The sequence below is a fragment of the Haliotis cracherodii genome, unplaced genomic scaffold (genome assembly GCF_022045235.1).
Source record: "Haliotis cracherodii isolate W230 unplaced genomic scaffold, xgHalCrac1.p SCAF_7, whole genome shotgun sequence".
NCBI classification, from domain to species: domain Eukaryota; kingdom Metazoa; phylum Mollusca; class Gastropoda; order Lepetellida; family Haliotidae; genus Haliotis; species Haliotis cracherodii.
Genome location: NW_027266330.1, coordinates 48,726,742 through 48,742,667, shown reverse-complemented (window position 1 = coordinate 48,742,667; position 15,926 = coordinate 48,726,742). Strand labels below are relative to the sequence as shown.

The 15,926-nt window shown below is 43.3% G+C and overlaps 1 pseudogene; it reads right to left on the bottom strand.

Annotated features, from left to right (window-relative positions):
• Positions 1–8,737: 8,737 nt before the first annotated feature.
• Positions 8,738–15,537, bottom strand: LOC139448939 (involucrin-like; annotated as a pseudogene).
• Between the last annotated feature and the right edge of the window lie 389 nt (positions 15,538–15,926).

Genomic DNA, 15,926 nt, shown 5'->3' with positions numbered 1-15,926 from the left:
AACGTCTGATCAAGCCATAAGTAATTCAAGACCGCCTCCGTGGTCTAATGGTAGAGCGTCCGCCCGGCGAGCGGAAGGTCTAGGGTTCGATCCCCGGCCGCGTCATACCAAAAGACGTTATAAGATGGTACTTGTTGTTACCCTGTCTTGCGCTCGGCATTAAGGGGCTAAAACAAGGACTGGTCGGCTCGGAGTCAGTATACTGTGTGTGAGTGGGGTATTCATGTTAAACTGCGGCATGGTATCCCAGTGAGCTAGCACTATAAATCGGCATTACTCCGGACTAGTACACACACACACGTACATGCACGTCGCTATATAAGTGCAATAATTTTAGACGCGACGTTAAACCCAATTTCACCTCACCATAAGTAATTTAGTATGTCGATAAATAGTAGAAACAGAATCTGGCGATATGCGGTGCATGTTTCACATATTGATGATTGATCATTAAACGGGAAACGTGTGGAAACGTGTGCTCAATCATTGTCATTCGTGACCAACTCGTGTTATTCCGGGACCACCCAAATAGCGACTCGTGCCCCTCTCATGGCTATTTTTGCGACCGGGTTCCGTCTTAGTGCAGACGGGTATACCTGAAACAATTGTCAACTCGTTGCGTAATGGTTCACATGTATTTCTCCTTAAATTGTATATATTTCAGATGCAATTAAAAGCACATCGGGACATGCGGAATTATACAGTATGATTGAACACATTTAGCTGTGTCTTGGGTATATTTTTAGATGCAAGACATATGTAAAATCAAAAGATTTCCAGAGGGATTCTTTGACTGAAGAACTTGAAATCATACGCGCATTTTCATTGGTTTGTCGTATTTTCGCACATAACATTCATCGATAGGGGGACGAGTCTTCTTGCAGGTTACGGATAGGGGCGAGTGGTGACGAATGCCTTTGTCTCCTCGGTACATCACGGAAACTACCGAGTATGGCCGAATGGGTGGAATAAGAGCGGTGTGGTGTTGAAGGGAAGGCTCTCATTGAGAACCTCTCAACGCCGGAAAAGGAATGACCACTGTTCTCTGATATGGTTTCCTGTATAAGATATCCTTGTCAGGAACAGACCTTACCACACACCAAGTGTTCAATTGATAGCTCATTCTGGGGTTTCCGGGTAGAATTGGACCCCATGCAGTGACCTATGCTTGTTGTAAGAGTCGACTTAATTGAAAGGGGTGACCAGTCCGTGGGACTTGTCTGACTGGTGTTATTGTGCGGCTGCGACATTGATTGCTTCTTCATCTCTCAGTGAGTGACTGAGTTGGGTTTAACGCCGCTTTTAACAGTATTCCAGTCATATCGCGGCGTGTCAGCTTAATGTGGGAGGAAAGCCCCAAGTGATGCAGGTCTCAGACGTTTACCACTTCGGTGAAACCCACGAGCACGGGTATGATGCTGACAAACCTAGAAACATAATCGGGGTGAACCGGGATTCGAACCCACAAGCATAGGTTTCTGGCGTGCCCAAGGTACGCAACTCTACACAGCGAATCTCGGCGCCTTAGACGACTGGGCCACCCGTGCCCCCTGATCTCTCAGAAAGTGGTTTGTCTGGTCCAGACTCGGTTATTTACAGGCCGTTGTGAACATAGACGGAACATCGATGACACAATTATATTGCGTTTGGTTAGATGATTATTGCTGGCTTCGTCATATACGCCATCTTTGTAACGCCCTAGATGGAGAAAGATATATCAAAAGGGAAGTAAACGCTGTGCCGAGTGGAATCTTTTACATGGCGTTTGTTTGTTTGTTGTTTAACGCCGCACCCAGCAATATTCCAGCTATATGACGGCTGTCTGTAAATAATCAAGTCTGGACCAGACAATTCAGTGATTGATATCATGAGCATCGATCCACGCAAGTGGGATACGATGACATGCATCTGCTAAGTCTGCGAGCCTGACCACCCGATCCCGTTAGTCGCCTCTTACATTGTAAGAGGAACCATGAATGCTTCACACTGCAAGAACGTGTTATATTTTAATCAGATGTCGGACGTACTAAACTTGTCACACCACCACCACGACGACCATCATCATCATCATCATCATCATCATCATCATCACCACAATGATTGATCTTCTGTGTTTGTTTTCCTTTTTTTTCTTGTCCTAAAATATCATGTACCGAGTTTGATCACAGATATAGTTAAGGTGCTGTTGACCATAGCAAATTGTAATCACATTTATTAGGCACTCATAGTATTACACGCGGGTACGGGTGGCCCAGTCGTCTAAGGCGCCGCGATTCGCTGTGCAGAAACCTATGATTATGGGTTCCAATCCCGGTTCGCAGCGCTTATGTTTCCATACCCGTGCTCGTGGATTTCAACGAAGTGGTAAACGTCTGAGACCTGCATCACTTCGGGCTTTCCTCCCATATTAAGCTGACGCGCCGTGATTTAACTGGAATACTGTTAAAAACGGCCTTAAACCGAACTCACTCACTCACTCATAGTATTAGACAGTGGGGCATGCGCTCAACATGAGCATATATAACATGTTTAAAGTTACTACCGCGTGCACATGTCCGACCCTACCCGTGAAGATCCGGGGTAGAGTAGGTCTTCAGTAACCCATGCTTGCCGTAAAAGGCGACTATGATTATCTAAAGAGGCGACTAACAGGATCAGGTGGTCAGGCTCACTAACTTGGTTGATGCATGTCATCGTATCCCAATTGCTCGGTTCGATGCTCATGATGTCAGTCACTGGACTGTCTGGTCCAGACTCGATTATTTACAGACCGCCGTCATATAGCTGGAATATTGCTCAGTGCGGGGTTAAACAACAAACAAACAAACATGTCCGACCTGGGCCCCGTTCTAAAATTTGACCGTAGCACTACGACTGTCATACGTCTATGTTGACTTATAGGAGCAACAATCGCCTTAGCGCTAGTATCGGGTTATGGAACAGTTCGCTGGCCTTGAAATAGCGAGTCCGTCCGATTTTCTAGGCCAACTGAAATTGACACCCGTAATCGTTGACTGACGCCATGTTGACAGAAGGACATTGCAGTTTGTTTTATATCACAACAGTGCTGCTGTTAGGCGTGTGCATAGTGCAGGTTTGGAATAGCACACTTACGAAAGACAAGCATGGGTTGCTGAAGACAAATTCTAACCCGGGTCTTCACGGTAGTAGTAGTAGTAGTAGTAGTAGTGGTAGTAGTAGTAGTAGTAGCTGTAGTGGCAGTAGTTACAGTCGTAGTTACAGTAGTAGTATTCTAACCCGGGTCTTCACGGTAGTAGTAGCTATAGTAGCAGTAGTTACAGTTGTAGTTACAGTAGTAGTAGTAGTAGTAGTAGTAGTAGTAGTAGTAGTAGTAGTAGTAGTTATACGACTGAATAGATAGATAATAGTGAGTATATATATATCTTTGAAATACAAGAAACCACGTTTATAACGAACACGCTTATAACGAACCGGCGGATATAACGAACTTAAGTTTGGGTCCCGGCCATTTGCCGTATACTTGCTGTACATATGCTTACAACGAACTACTGATATAACGAGAGTTTATATTAGTGATCCCTTCGAGTTCGTTATAACCGTAGTTGACTGTAGTTTGAAAAGGAAATATCTGCCATACATCTGTCATTAACAACAACAACAACGCATAAGCGAAATTAATTTTGAAATAATACCTGCTAGAAGATTTAATTAATACCGCAGAGAAGCAGCCGCATTTTGTTGGACTGTACTCCAGGCAGTACAATGGCAGATGATGTGACCACAGAACATTAAAAACAGTTAAATCCTATTACAATCATGTTCTGATTGTGTCAGGTTTACCAATTTGTTGAACAAAATCAAGCATTGTTTTTTTAATCGATCGGACAACACTTCCCCAAATTTCATTGTGGCTATTAAAATCACCACATAAAAAAATGACTTTCTATCAATATTTGATGATTATCAGATATTTAACAATTTCGACTGCACAGCAGTCTTTTTAAGATAATGTTCTTTAAGAGAAATGTCAGCGTTAACACAGCGCATTCACTTCGACATAGTTTTTTTTAAATATAAGGGTTGGTTTTCATCCTATCTTTAGGAATACAAACGGATCCGTTTTATTCAATATTACTTTCAGCCGAAAAAAATCATTATTGCAATTGTGAGAAAAAAGCTTGTCGGGGCTAGTAATGACCCCAAACATTGTTTTTGAAATTAGTGAAATCTGTTAAAAAGGATAAAATTACCTCCTCTTTTTAGTGCAAATGACTGGGTCGGTCGCTTCTCATCACTACTTACTTGTGAGCCATCTGAGATGTTACACCTCTGTGAGACATCAACACCAGGGTTGTTGCAATGTATTTAGGCTGTTTGGATGATGGCATCACACAGCACGAAGGGAACTCTAACACTGATCAATTAAGAAATAATACATTTCCAGGAACTGATGGTATTGCTATAGAATTTATAATGTCGTCAAAAGCCAATACTCGGAAACTAGGTACTTTACTATTTAACCAAATACATGGGGGGCACGGGTAGCTCAGTCGTCTAAGGCGCCGAGATTCGCTGTGCAGAGTTGCGTCCCTTGGGCACCCCAGAAACCTATGATTGTGGGTTCGAATCCCGGTTCGCCGCGATTATGTTTCTAGATTTGTCAGCATCATACCCGTGCTCTTGGGTTTCACCGAAGTGGTAAACGACTAAGACCTACATTACTTCGGGCTTTCCTCCCACATTAAGCTGACACGCAGTGATATAACTGGAATAATAATACCAATAAAACATGAAATTCATCTGGAATAATAATACCAATAAAACATGAAATTCATCCTCAATTTCTCCTAATTGGCAGTTTTTACAGATACCCATTTCAACGTTCCTTTTTTCACATCTACGTCTACAAGTTACATTGAAATTGTGTAATGACTCTTTGAATTTACATAATGCCCTAAGAAGCGATGTATCATCTATCATACTTATATTCTTCTCTGGCTCTATAACAGACTTGCTATCCTTGTAATGGCTAAAGAGACGAGAAGATATACTATCGTGCCGGGTTTGACTATACATATCCCGTAACCTTTGTTTTAAAGAGTATAAGAACAAATTTGTATCCCCTACATCTTGGGATAGTTGAGTAATCTGGCTACCCATCAAGGTTTTATCTGAAGCTCACAGCTTTTAATTATCTTCTTTAAGAAGCTTCTTGCAGTTCTAGAAACTAATGGTGGAAAAGGTAAAATACATGTTGTTTGCGGACACTATATCCGGGATGCCTGACAAAGCCTTCCAGTGACGGAAGATGTGGTCAGGTGGCTTAGATTCATTCTACAGACAGACCGGTATGGGGTTAATCTAAATGAAAGTAAGATCACTGTTTTTAGATATTGAAGTCCTTTAAAAAATTACGAAAGAGGGTATTATGAAGGTCAACAGTAAGAAGTTGTTTCATTCTATAGGTATTTAGGCATTGTTTTTCCCTCTGATGCTCTCTTTGATCATGGTTTAACATCACAGGCAAAATTTTGTTTTGTATGTTTGTTTGTTGATATTACGCCTCTGTGAGACATCAACACCAGGGTTGTTGCATTGTATTAAGGCTGTTTGGATGATGGCATCACACAGCACGAAGTGAACTCTTAACATTGATCAATTAAGAAATAATACATTTCCAGGAACTGATGGCATTGCTACTGATTTTATAAAGTCGTCAAAAGCCAATACTCTGAAACTAGGTACTTTACTATTTAACCAAATACATAAAACTGGACAATCGCCGCACGCCACACTCAGCAATATTCCAGCTAAATGACGGCGGTCTGTAAATAATCGAGTCAGGACCAGACAATCCAGTGATTGACATCACGCAATTGGGATCGATGACATGTATCAACCAAGTCAGCGAGCCTGACCACCCGATCCCGTTAGTGGCCTTTTACGACAAGCATAGTCACCTTTTACGGCAAGCATGGGTTGCTGAAGACCTATTCTACCCCGGATTTTCACGGGGTGCTCCAGACTCGATTATTTACAGACCGCCATCATATAGCTGGAATATTGCTGAGTGAGGCGTTAAACAACAAACAAACACAGACCTATGTTGTATGGATATTTAAGTGTCCGACACAAATTTGATATTCTCTTGATGCATGAAGACATACATATTAGGTTTCACTTTTTTAAGAATGAGTTGCACTGGTGGCTGTTTTAGTCATCATATCCTTGTATATGTGTTGTGTGTTCTGGATGTGTGTGTTTGTAGCGTTAATCGCCTTTTACTGCAAGTAAAAGACCCGAAGGCCTATTCTACCCCGGAATCTTCACGGGTCCACATAGCTGTAATGTGTATGTACTAGTACTCCTTTCGCAGAACTATTGGTGGTATTTCAAGTGATGTTCTCTTCAAACTAGTTATGCAATTAGTCTTTCAATTCTTTGCTACGGATCTGATGTGTGGGGAACATAGTGCTGTCGCAAAACAGACTTCCACACAAAGTATGTACCAAACCAAGATGGTACTTAAGGTGGGTGAGTGGGTCAGTTTGGTTTTACGCCGCTTTTAGCAATATTCCAGCAATATCACGGCGGGGGGCACCAGAAATGGGCTTCACACATTGTACCCATGTCGGGAATCGAACCCGGGTCTTCGGCGTGACGAGCGAACGCTTTAACCACTAGGCTACCCGACCGGCCCTGGTACTTAAGAGTTGGTAAAGATGTAAACAACATCAATGGCTCTAGGTGAATGTGGGAGATTACCAGTGAACTTCACTTACATGTCAAGGGCGTGACGAGCGAAAGTTTAACCACTAGGCTACCCGACCGCCCCTGGTACTTAAGAGTTGGTAAAGATGGAAACAACATCATGGCTCTAAGTGAATGTGGGAGATTGCCAGTGAACTTCACTTACATGTCAAGGGCGGTAAAATATTGAATGTAGACTAATTCATCCAGATTCATTCAGACTACCCCACCAGTGTTATCTTATGGTAAAATCTCTTGATGAATCAGGTCGAACAACAAGGGATAATTATATCAAGGCTATTCTCTTCCAGTTTGGTTTTGGTTATGTGTGACGTTCTCAAGATGTTGGTGATTCTAAGTTATTTATGCAACTGTTTAAACATGGAGACTAAACAAAGACTATATACATAAGGAAGAGAATTTATGGATGTCAACTTCTTTAGATAGGATGGAAGCCAGCACTTAAGTTATTACAATCTCATTAAAATCAGATCTTAGTTCTCGCTACCGCTAAACAAAGATCTGAGGACATCCCATTAGGGGTCACGTCAGACCGACCTTTCATCCGACCAATCAGTGCGTCGCTTACCAGATTATGAAAGTGACAGTCGGAATGTGATTTCTAATCATACAACCTCGAAAACTTTAACATGGGGTATACCGAACGATAGTTACGGGTTTAACGACTTATTCCTTACAATGTAGACCATCTATTAGCCATTCCAGAATGATTTTTGTTCAGGTTTCGAATTTTTAATCGGAATTTGTCAAAATATGTTTCGAAGCGAAGTCGCCAATTTGAAATTAGTGCCGTAAAGCACGAGAAAGCTGCCTTCTGATTGGTCATTCCATTGGTCGGTCAAAGTTCGCGCAAGGTCGGTCTGACGTGACCCGTAATGGGATGTCCTCAGATCTTTGTTCAGCAGAAGCTAGAAGTAAGGTCTGATTTTAATGAGATTGATGTTATCATTGACAGGTAATAGGCAATGTACAATGGGCAAACGGGAGGCGGGGGTAATTGGCACTGATAGGTGAAAGAATGGAAATAGCAATCGGCAAATGGAAGCCAACTAGATGATTAGCGCTCACAAAGATCAAAAACAATAAGTCACAAGCGCTAGGCAAATAGGTTCCCTGGTCACAGTTCATGGCTGGCTGGTGTCTCTTGATGTCAGTATATATATATATGGTTTAAGCTTCGTCCTTTAGATAATCTAAGGCAAACATGGTGTGAGTACATTGACAATTTATCAGATTCGTATACTAATAAAAGGTACAAGTCACTTCGACATATTGAGAGTTCATTGTCTTTCTTTACCAATACTTATTTCTTTAAAATTAAGATTAAGATTTAGATGTTGTAACTTTGGTTTACATTGACTGGAAAAGTACCATTATACCTCTCGAGGGGAAAGGTTATGTACTTAGTGTTAAGCAAAATTGCCTAGTCAAGTTTGTACAATCAGTTTTAGAAAAGTATTGTTTTATGTTTTATGTTTTATGTTTTATTTTACTTCTGTAACTTTACTTCACTGTATGTACATATATGTGTCTTAAGTCTCTCTCTCTCCCTAAATAAGATAAGAAACCTTTACGGCAACGTGTAAAAACTTTTATGTGCGCTTCAACCGTTTCTAGCAACGTAATGTGTACTATTCGAGGCGTTCGGTCGGGTATAGTTTCAGGCTTTGGGTAAGGCAAAGGTTCAGGCTTTGGGTCAGGCATAGTTTCAGGCATTGGGTCAGGCATAGGTTCAGGCATTGGGTCAGGCATTGAGTAAGGCATAGTGTCAGGCATTGGGTCAGGCGTTGGGTCAGGCATTGGGTCAGGCATTGAGTAAGGCATAGTGTCAGGCATTGGGTCAGGCGTTAGGTCAGGCTTAGTTTCAGGCGTTTGGTCAGGCATAGTGTCGTGCATAGTTTCAAGCATGGGGTCAGGCATAGTTTCAGGCGTTCAGTCAGGCATAGTTTCAGGCGTTGGGCTAGGCATTGGGTCAGGCATAGTTTCAGTTGCAAGTATATGAGTTTGTGGTTTCACAACAGGTTTTAACGAGGCTGCCATCCTCGGCATCATTTTTAGGGAGGCGATACTCCTCCATCTGTCGTTGTTGCTCCCTCAGGTGCTTCTCCTCCATCTGTCGTTGTTGCTCCCTCAGGTGCTTCTCCTCCATCTGTCGTTGTTGCTCCCTCAGGTGCTTCTCCTCCATCTGTCGTTGTTGCTCCCTCAGGTGCTTCTCCTCCATCTGTCGTTGTTGCTCCCCCAGGTGCTTCTCCTCCATCTGTCGTTGTTGCTCCCTCAAGTGCTTCTCTTCCATCTGTCGTTGCTCCCTCAAGTGCTTCTCCTCCATCTGTCGTTGTTGCTCCCCCAGGTGCTTCTCCTCCATCTGTCGTTGTTGCTCCCTCAGGTGCTTCTCTTCCATCTGTCGTTGTTGCTCCCTCAGGTGCTTCTCCTCCATCTGTCGTTGTTGCTCCCTCAGGTGCTTCTCCTCCATCTGTCGTTGTTGCTCCCCCAGGTGCTTCTCCTCCATCTGTCGTTGTTGCTCCCTCAGGTGCTTCTCTTCCATCTGTCGTTGTTGCTCCCTCAGGTGCTTCTCCTCCATCTGTCGTTGTTGCTCCCTCAGGTGCTTCTCTTCCATCTGTCGTTGCTCCCTCAGGTGCTTCTCCTCCATCTGTCGTTGTTGCTCCCTCAGGTGCTTCTCCTCCATCTGTCGTTGTTGCACCCTCAGATGCTTCTCCCCCATCTGTCGTTGTTGCTCCCTCAGGTGCTTCTCCTCCATCTGTCGTTGTTGCTCCCTCAGGTGCTTCTCTTCCATCTGTCGTTGCTCCCTCAGGTGCTTCTCCTCCATCTGTCGTTGTTGCTCCCTCAGGTGCTTCTCCTCCATCTGTCGTTGCTCCCTCAGGTGCTTCTCCTCCATCTGTCGTTGTTACTCCCTCAGGTGCTTCTCCTCCATCTGTCGTTGTTGCTCCCTCAGGTGCTTCTCTTCCATCTGTCGTTGCTCCCTCAGGTGCTTCTCCTCCATCTGTCGTTGTTGCTCCCTCAGGTGCTTCTCCTCCATCTGTCGTTGTTGCTCCCTCAGATGCTTCTCCTCCATCTGTCGTTGTTGCTCCCTCAGGTGCTTCTCCTCCATCTGTCGTTGTTGCTCCCTCAGGTGCTTCTCCTCCATCTGTCGTTGTTGCTCCCTCAGGTGCTTCTCCTCCATCTGTCGTTGTTGCTCCCTCAGGTGCTTCTCCTCCATCTGTCGTTGCTCCCTCAGGTGCTTCTCCTCCATCTGTCGTTGTTGCTCCCTCAGGTGCTTCTCCTCCATCTGTCGTTGTTGCTCCCTCAAGTGCTTCTCTTCCATCTGTCGTTGCTCCCTCAGGTGCTTCTCTTCCATCTGTCGTTGTTGCTCCCTCAGGTGCTTCTCCTCCATCTGTCGTTGTTGCTCCCTCAGGTGCTTCTCTTCCATCTGTCGTTGTTGCTCCCTCAGGTGCTTCTCCTCCATCTGTCGTTGTTGCTCCCTCAGGTGCTTCTCTTCCATCTGTCGTTGTTGCTCCCTCAGGTGCTTCTCCTCCATCTGTCGTTGTTGCTCCCTCAGGTGCTTCTCCTCCATCTGTCGTTGTTGCTCCCTCAGATGCTTCTCCTCCATCTGTCGTTGTTGCTCCCTCAGGTGCTTCTCCTCCATCTGTCGTTGTTGCTCCCTCAGGTGCTTCTCCTCCATCTGTCGTTGCTCCCTCAGGTGCTTCTCCTCCATCTGTCGTTGTTGCTCCCTCAGGTGCTTCTCCTCCATCTGTCGTTGCTCCCTCAGGTGCTTTTCCTCCATCTGTCGTTGTTGCTCCCTCAGGTGCTTCTCCTCCATCTGTCGTTGTTGCTCCCTCAGGAGCTTCTCCTCCATCTGTCGTTGTTGCTCCCTCAGATGCTTCTCCTCCATCTGTCGTTGTTGCTCCCTCAGGTGCTTCTCTTCCATCTGTCGTTGTTGCTCCCTCAGGTGCTTCTCCCCCATCTGTCGTTGTTGCTCCCTCAGGTGCTTCTCTTCCATCTGCCGTTGTTGCTCCCTCAGGTGCTTCTCCTCCATCTGTCGTTGTTGCTCCCTCAGGTGCTTCTCCTCCATCTGTCGTTGTTGCTCCCTCAGGTGCTTCTCCTCCATCTGTCGTTGTTGCTCCCTCAGGTGCTTCTCTTCCATCTGTCGTTGTTGCTCCCTCAGGTGCTTCTCCTCCATCTGTCGTTGTTGCTCCCTCAGGTGCTTCTCTTCCATCCGTCGCTTCATGGCCTGCACCTTCCTCCACTTTTTCTTCTGTGGCATTTCTGAAACAGAAACAAGAATAAGGATAAGATATATGGATGAACTTTATTACAATTAGGAGCAATGTTTTGGTGTAGGTTCTAACACTGTAATCACCTACACGAAAACATTGCTCCTTATTATAAAGTTGTTCATCCATATATCATATCCTTACTGTGTACCCCAACTCCTAATGCTTCCTAAAGAAACACAAGTGATGAAATACTCATTCCTTCCACTATACGCCTTGATGTTACCTCCCCCAACTGAATTCCAATCTAAGGGAAATCTCATCACATACATTATATGTGCATTTTGTATGATTTACACAGTTACAAATATATAGCATGTGACTTTAATTATTGAAATGTATCTACAATTTCTTCAAAGGGGGCTCTTTGTTTGCAGTACTGAGGCATGCAGAAAATATGAATGAACATTTAGTACCTAATCTGACACTTTGTAATTAGCATCTCAACTTTAAGATGTCCACGAAGAAACATTTAACTTTGGCATTATTTATACTCACAGCAAAAAAAGTGTAGGTTTCCGTCTTCCGGAAACCTTCTGGATACCTTCCAATTTTGGATCCGGCCCGGATACCGTTGGGAACCTTCTGGAAACCTTCCAAAAACACATACGTATGAAACACATACAAAAAGTATCTTGAAAATACCAAGAAATTTGAAGGTTGCTGAAGGTATCTGGAAGGTTTCTAGTACTGCGTTTATACTCCAGTAAAAACAACAAAGCATCTTGAAAAGTGGTTGATGGTAAACGAATTTGGGGTTGGTGACAAACCCTTTTAAGAAAAGCAGTGTGTGCCGGAGCTATTCAAACCGTTTCAGGTTTCACGCTGAATAATAACACAAGCTTATATCATATATTCACTACCTGTGATGTTCATATTGACAAATCCTTAAAAAAACATTTAAATAATCTACATTAAATTCTACGATTCTATAAGATACACAATGGATTATAGAAGCTCACATAAAATATCTTCAACTAGTGACTTTTTAACTGGCATCATAATCCAGCTGAATATACTTATTAGCTTCAGTTTGCCATTATCATCATGTTTTTTTAATTGGTAGTAATTACAAGTGACTATTGCATCATACCTGCACTGGACCCGTGAAGATCCGGGTTAGAATAGGTCTTCAGAGTGGATCGATGCTTATGATATCAATCACTGGATTGTCTGGTCCATACTCGATTATTTACAGACCGCCGTCATTTTGCTGGAATATTGCTGAGTGCGGCGTTAAATAATAAACCAACCAACTAACTAACATACCTGCACTGAATGCATGTCCCTTTCATACAAGTTTGGTCCAGACTCGATTATTTACAGACAGCCGTCATATATTTGGAGTTTTGCGGCAGTAAACAACAAACAAACAAACAAACAAACAAACAAACAAATGCAATTACAAAGTTGATTAACAATATGTACTTTCCGTTTACAGTTGTTTTTGAGTATACTGGGGGTGGGGGGTGTTGCATATAGGAAGACTTATCCAAATGATATCAGGGAAGGAGGGATTGTGCGGATAACGAGGAGAACAGGGAAGGAGGGGTTGTTGGGAAAGGGAAAGAGTAGAGAAGTTGTTTTGCTGATTGGGAGATTTATCTAAAGCAGATCAATGGAAGGAGGGGCTGTAGGCATAAGGAGATTTATCTGAGACAGATGAAAGGAAAAGGGTAGGAGGGGTTTGCAGAGGATTGGTTGTGCGGATAGGGAGATTTTTTCCAAATAAGATCAGGGAAGGACGGGTTGTGGCGATAAGGAGACTTATCTAAAGGGTTTCCGGGAAAAGGAGAGGAGGGGTTTGGCGGAAAGGGAGATTTATCTTAATGAGATCCGGGAAAGAGGAGGAGGGGTTGTGGGGATAGGGAGATGGATCCAAGCAGATCTGTGTTAAAGGGAGGAGAGGTTGTGGGAATGGGCATATTTATCTTAAGTGGATCTGGGAAAAGGAGTGGAGGGGTTTTGCGGATAGGGAGATTTATTCAATGAGATTAGGGAAGTAGGGGTTTTGCGGATAGGGAGATTTATTCAATGAGATTAGGGAAGTAGGGGTTTTGCGGATAGGGAGATTTGTGTAAATGAGATCCGGGAAAGGGGAGGAGGGGTTGTTGGGATAGGTAGATTTATTCAATGAGATAAGGGAAGGAGGGGTTTTGGGGGATAAGGAGACTTATGTAAAGGGTATCAGGAAACAGGAGAAGACTGGCTGTGGTGACAGGGAGATTTATCTAAATAAGAGCCGGGAAAGAGGAGGAGGAGTTGTGGGGATAGGAGATATATCCAAAGGACATCAGTGAAAAGGGTGAGGAGTGGTTGTGTGGATGGGAAGATTTATCTAAAGTTCAGGGAAAGAGGGGTGGTGGGGATAAGGAGATTAATCTGAAGGAGATCAGTGAAAAGTGGGAGGAAGCTTTTTGTGGATAGGGGAAAAGGGGATCAGGGATTGTGGGGATAGATGCGGAGAAAGGGGAAGAATGGGGTTCTGGTAATGGTGGTGGGGTTGTGGGGATAGGAGATATATCCAAAGGAGATTAGTGAAAGGGCAGAGGATTGATTGTGTGGATGGGAGTGAGTGACTGAGTGAGTAATAGTTGCTTTAAGCCGCATCAGCAAAATTCCATCTACTCGCAACTAAAAAAACGAAATCAATTTCCTTTAGTCAACATTATTCAAAAGTGATTACGACGATCAGTAAATTTTCAGTCCCTTATCACAGTTAACTGTAAAAACTGACATTCAAAATTTAAAATCTACATCTTGTCATACACTTTGATTTCTTTCAAAAAGGCTAAAACTAAGTGGTTAAAAACAGCATTGAAAAGTTCAGAAATAGTTTGAACAGTATAAAAGCGTTGACGAATAAGTACAAAATCAACACATTCCAACAAAAGTGCTTGATAGTCAAGGGACTATGGCAAGGAATACATTGAGGGGGATATCCTCTTCCTCCAATAAAAAGGAATGAGTCAAATGACTGTGTCCAATACGACACCGTCGGATAACAAATTCATCCTGACAACTTAATCCAGTAGGGTTGTATGGCAAGGAGCTTATTCGATACTTGTTTATTCCAACTTTGCTGCCACATATTGCCAACATATTGGAAAATAGCAGGTTTTAGGTCAGCATATGGGAAAGTACCAACCGAGAAGGATTTCCCAAAAGCAGCTTTAGCTGCAGAATCTGCTTTAGTATTTCCACTGATTCCAACATGCCTGGGGAGCCAACACAATATTTTGTCATTATTAGCCACGGACAAATTCAAGTGACTTTCAACTAGAAAGAGATAGTCAGTTTTACGGTTGTTGATTGCCTGTAAACAGGATAAATTATCAGAAAAAAATGATAAAAGTGGTCTCTTTCGAAAATTCAATTAGTTGCAAGGCTAATGGGTAAAGCCTTAGCCTCTGCTGTAAAAAGTGAACTTCCATCAGTTAATCGTACTGATAGAATACTATCATGCGTGACACCTGCAGCTGACGCCTTCTCATTATTTTTGGATTCTCCAGTGTATATACTTGTGTATCCATTATATTGATGTTTAAGTTCATGGAATGCTTGTTGATATGATGAATTGTTCGTATATGCCTTTTTCAAGTTTGTTAACTCCAAATTGACATTAGGCTGTATTGACTGCCATGGTGGCACTTCAGGTAGTTTATATGTTGCAATGGAAGAAATATTTAGATCTGCATCTGTAATGTGTTGAATACGAATACCAAGTTGAGGAATTGAATTAGGTTTCTTGTCATACAAAGTCTGATAAGGGGGATTAAAAACAATGTTAAATACCGGATTGGATGGATTCGAATGAAGATTTGTTACGTATTGCAGTTCCAGTTTTATACTTCTGCTATCAAGACAAGGTTCATTAGCTTCAACATATAAACTTTCAACAGAGGAAGTTCTTAATGACCCCAGACACAATCTTAGACCTTGATGGTTAATGATGTTAAGCTCTTTAATGTACGATTTACTGGCTGAACCCTATATGAAACAGCAGTAACCAAGTTTGGACCGAATCAATGTTTTTATGTAACAGAATTTGTTGGTATCCACCCCATTTAGCATTTGATACCACCTTAAGGATATCAAGTGCTTTCAGACATCTTGCCTTCAAATCTTTTACATCAGGTTTTAACACTTGTTTGGGAAGACGACGCCATTGTTGTGGCAAAATGGTGCCAAGATCTTGCAAATTCTGTGGTTGGTTCTGGAGAATGCGCAGACTTCTGCCAAGAGCATCCCAGACGTGTTCGATGGGATTGAGGTCGTGAGACTTTGACGACCAGTCCATGACGTTGACTCCCGCATTCTGAAGGAAATTCCTTGTCAAATTTGCTGCGTGGGGTCTGGCATTGTCGTGTTGGAACATCAAACCGGGCCCATGCGCTGCCATAAAAGCCAGAAGTTCTGGTGCCAGTACCTGGTCTCGGTAAGCAGCAGCGTTGCGGTTGCCACGGATTACAAGAAGCCTGGAACGTGCATTGCCACAGAAAGCACCCCACACCATGACACTTCCGCCTCGAAATCTGTCAACTTCCTGAACACAACACTGGGCGTAACGTTCATGACGGCGCCTCAACACCCTCGCCCTACCATCAGCAATTCGAAGATTAAATCGGTATTCATCACTGAAGACGACTTGATTCCATTTCCTCTGAGGCCATCGTATGTGTCGCTGTGCCCACAATTGACGTTGACGTCTGTGTAATTGAGTCAGAATCGACCCGCAGTATGGTCGTCGTGCTTGAAGGTGAGCAGTTCTCAGACGGTTTCAAACAGTTTGCGCACTCAGTCTACCCCTAAACAGTTCATTTCTAGTTGATGTAGCCGTCAAAAATCGGTTACGGAAGTGACGTAAGAGAATCTGACGATCCCCTGCATGTGACGTCACACGTG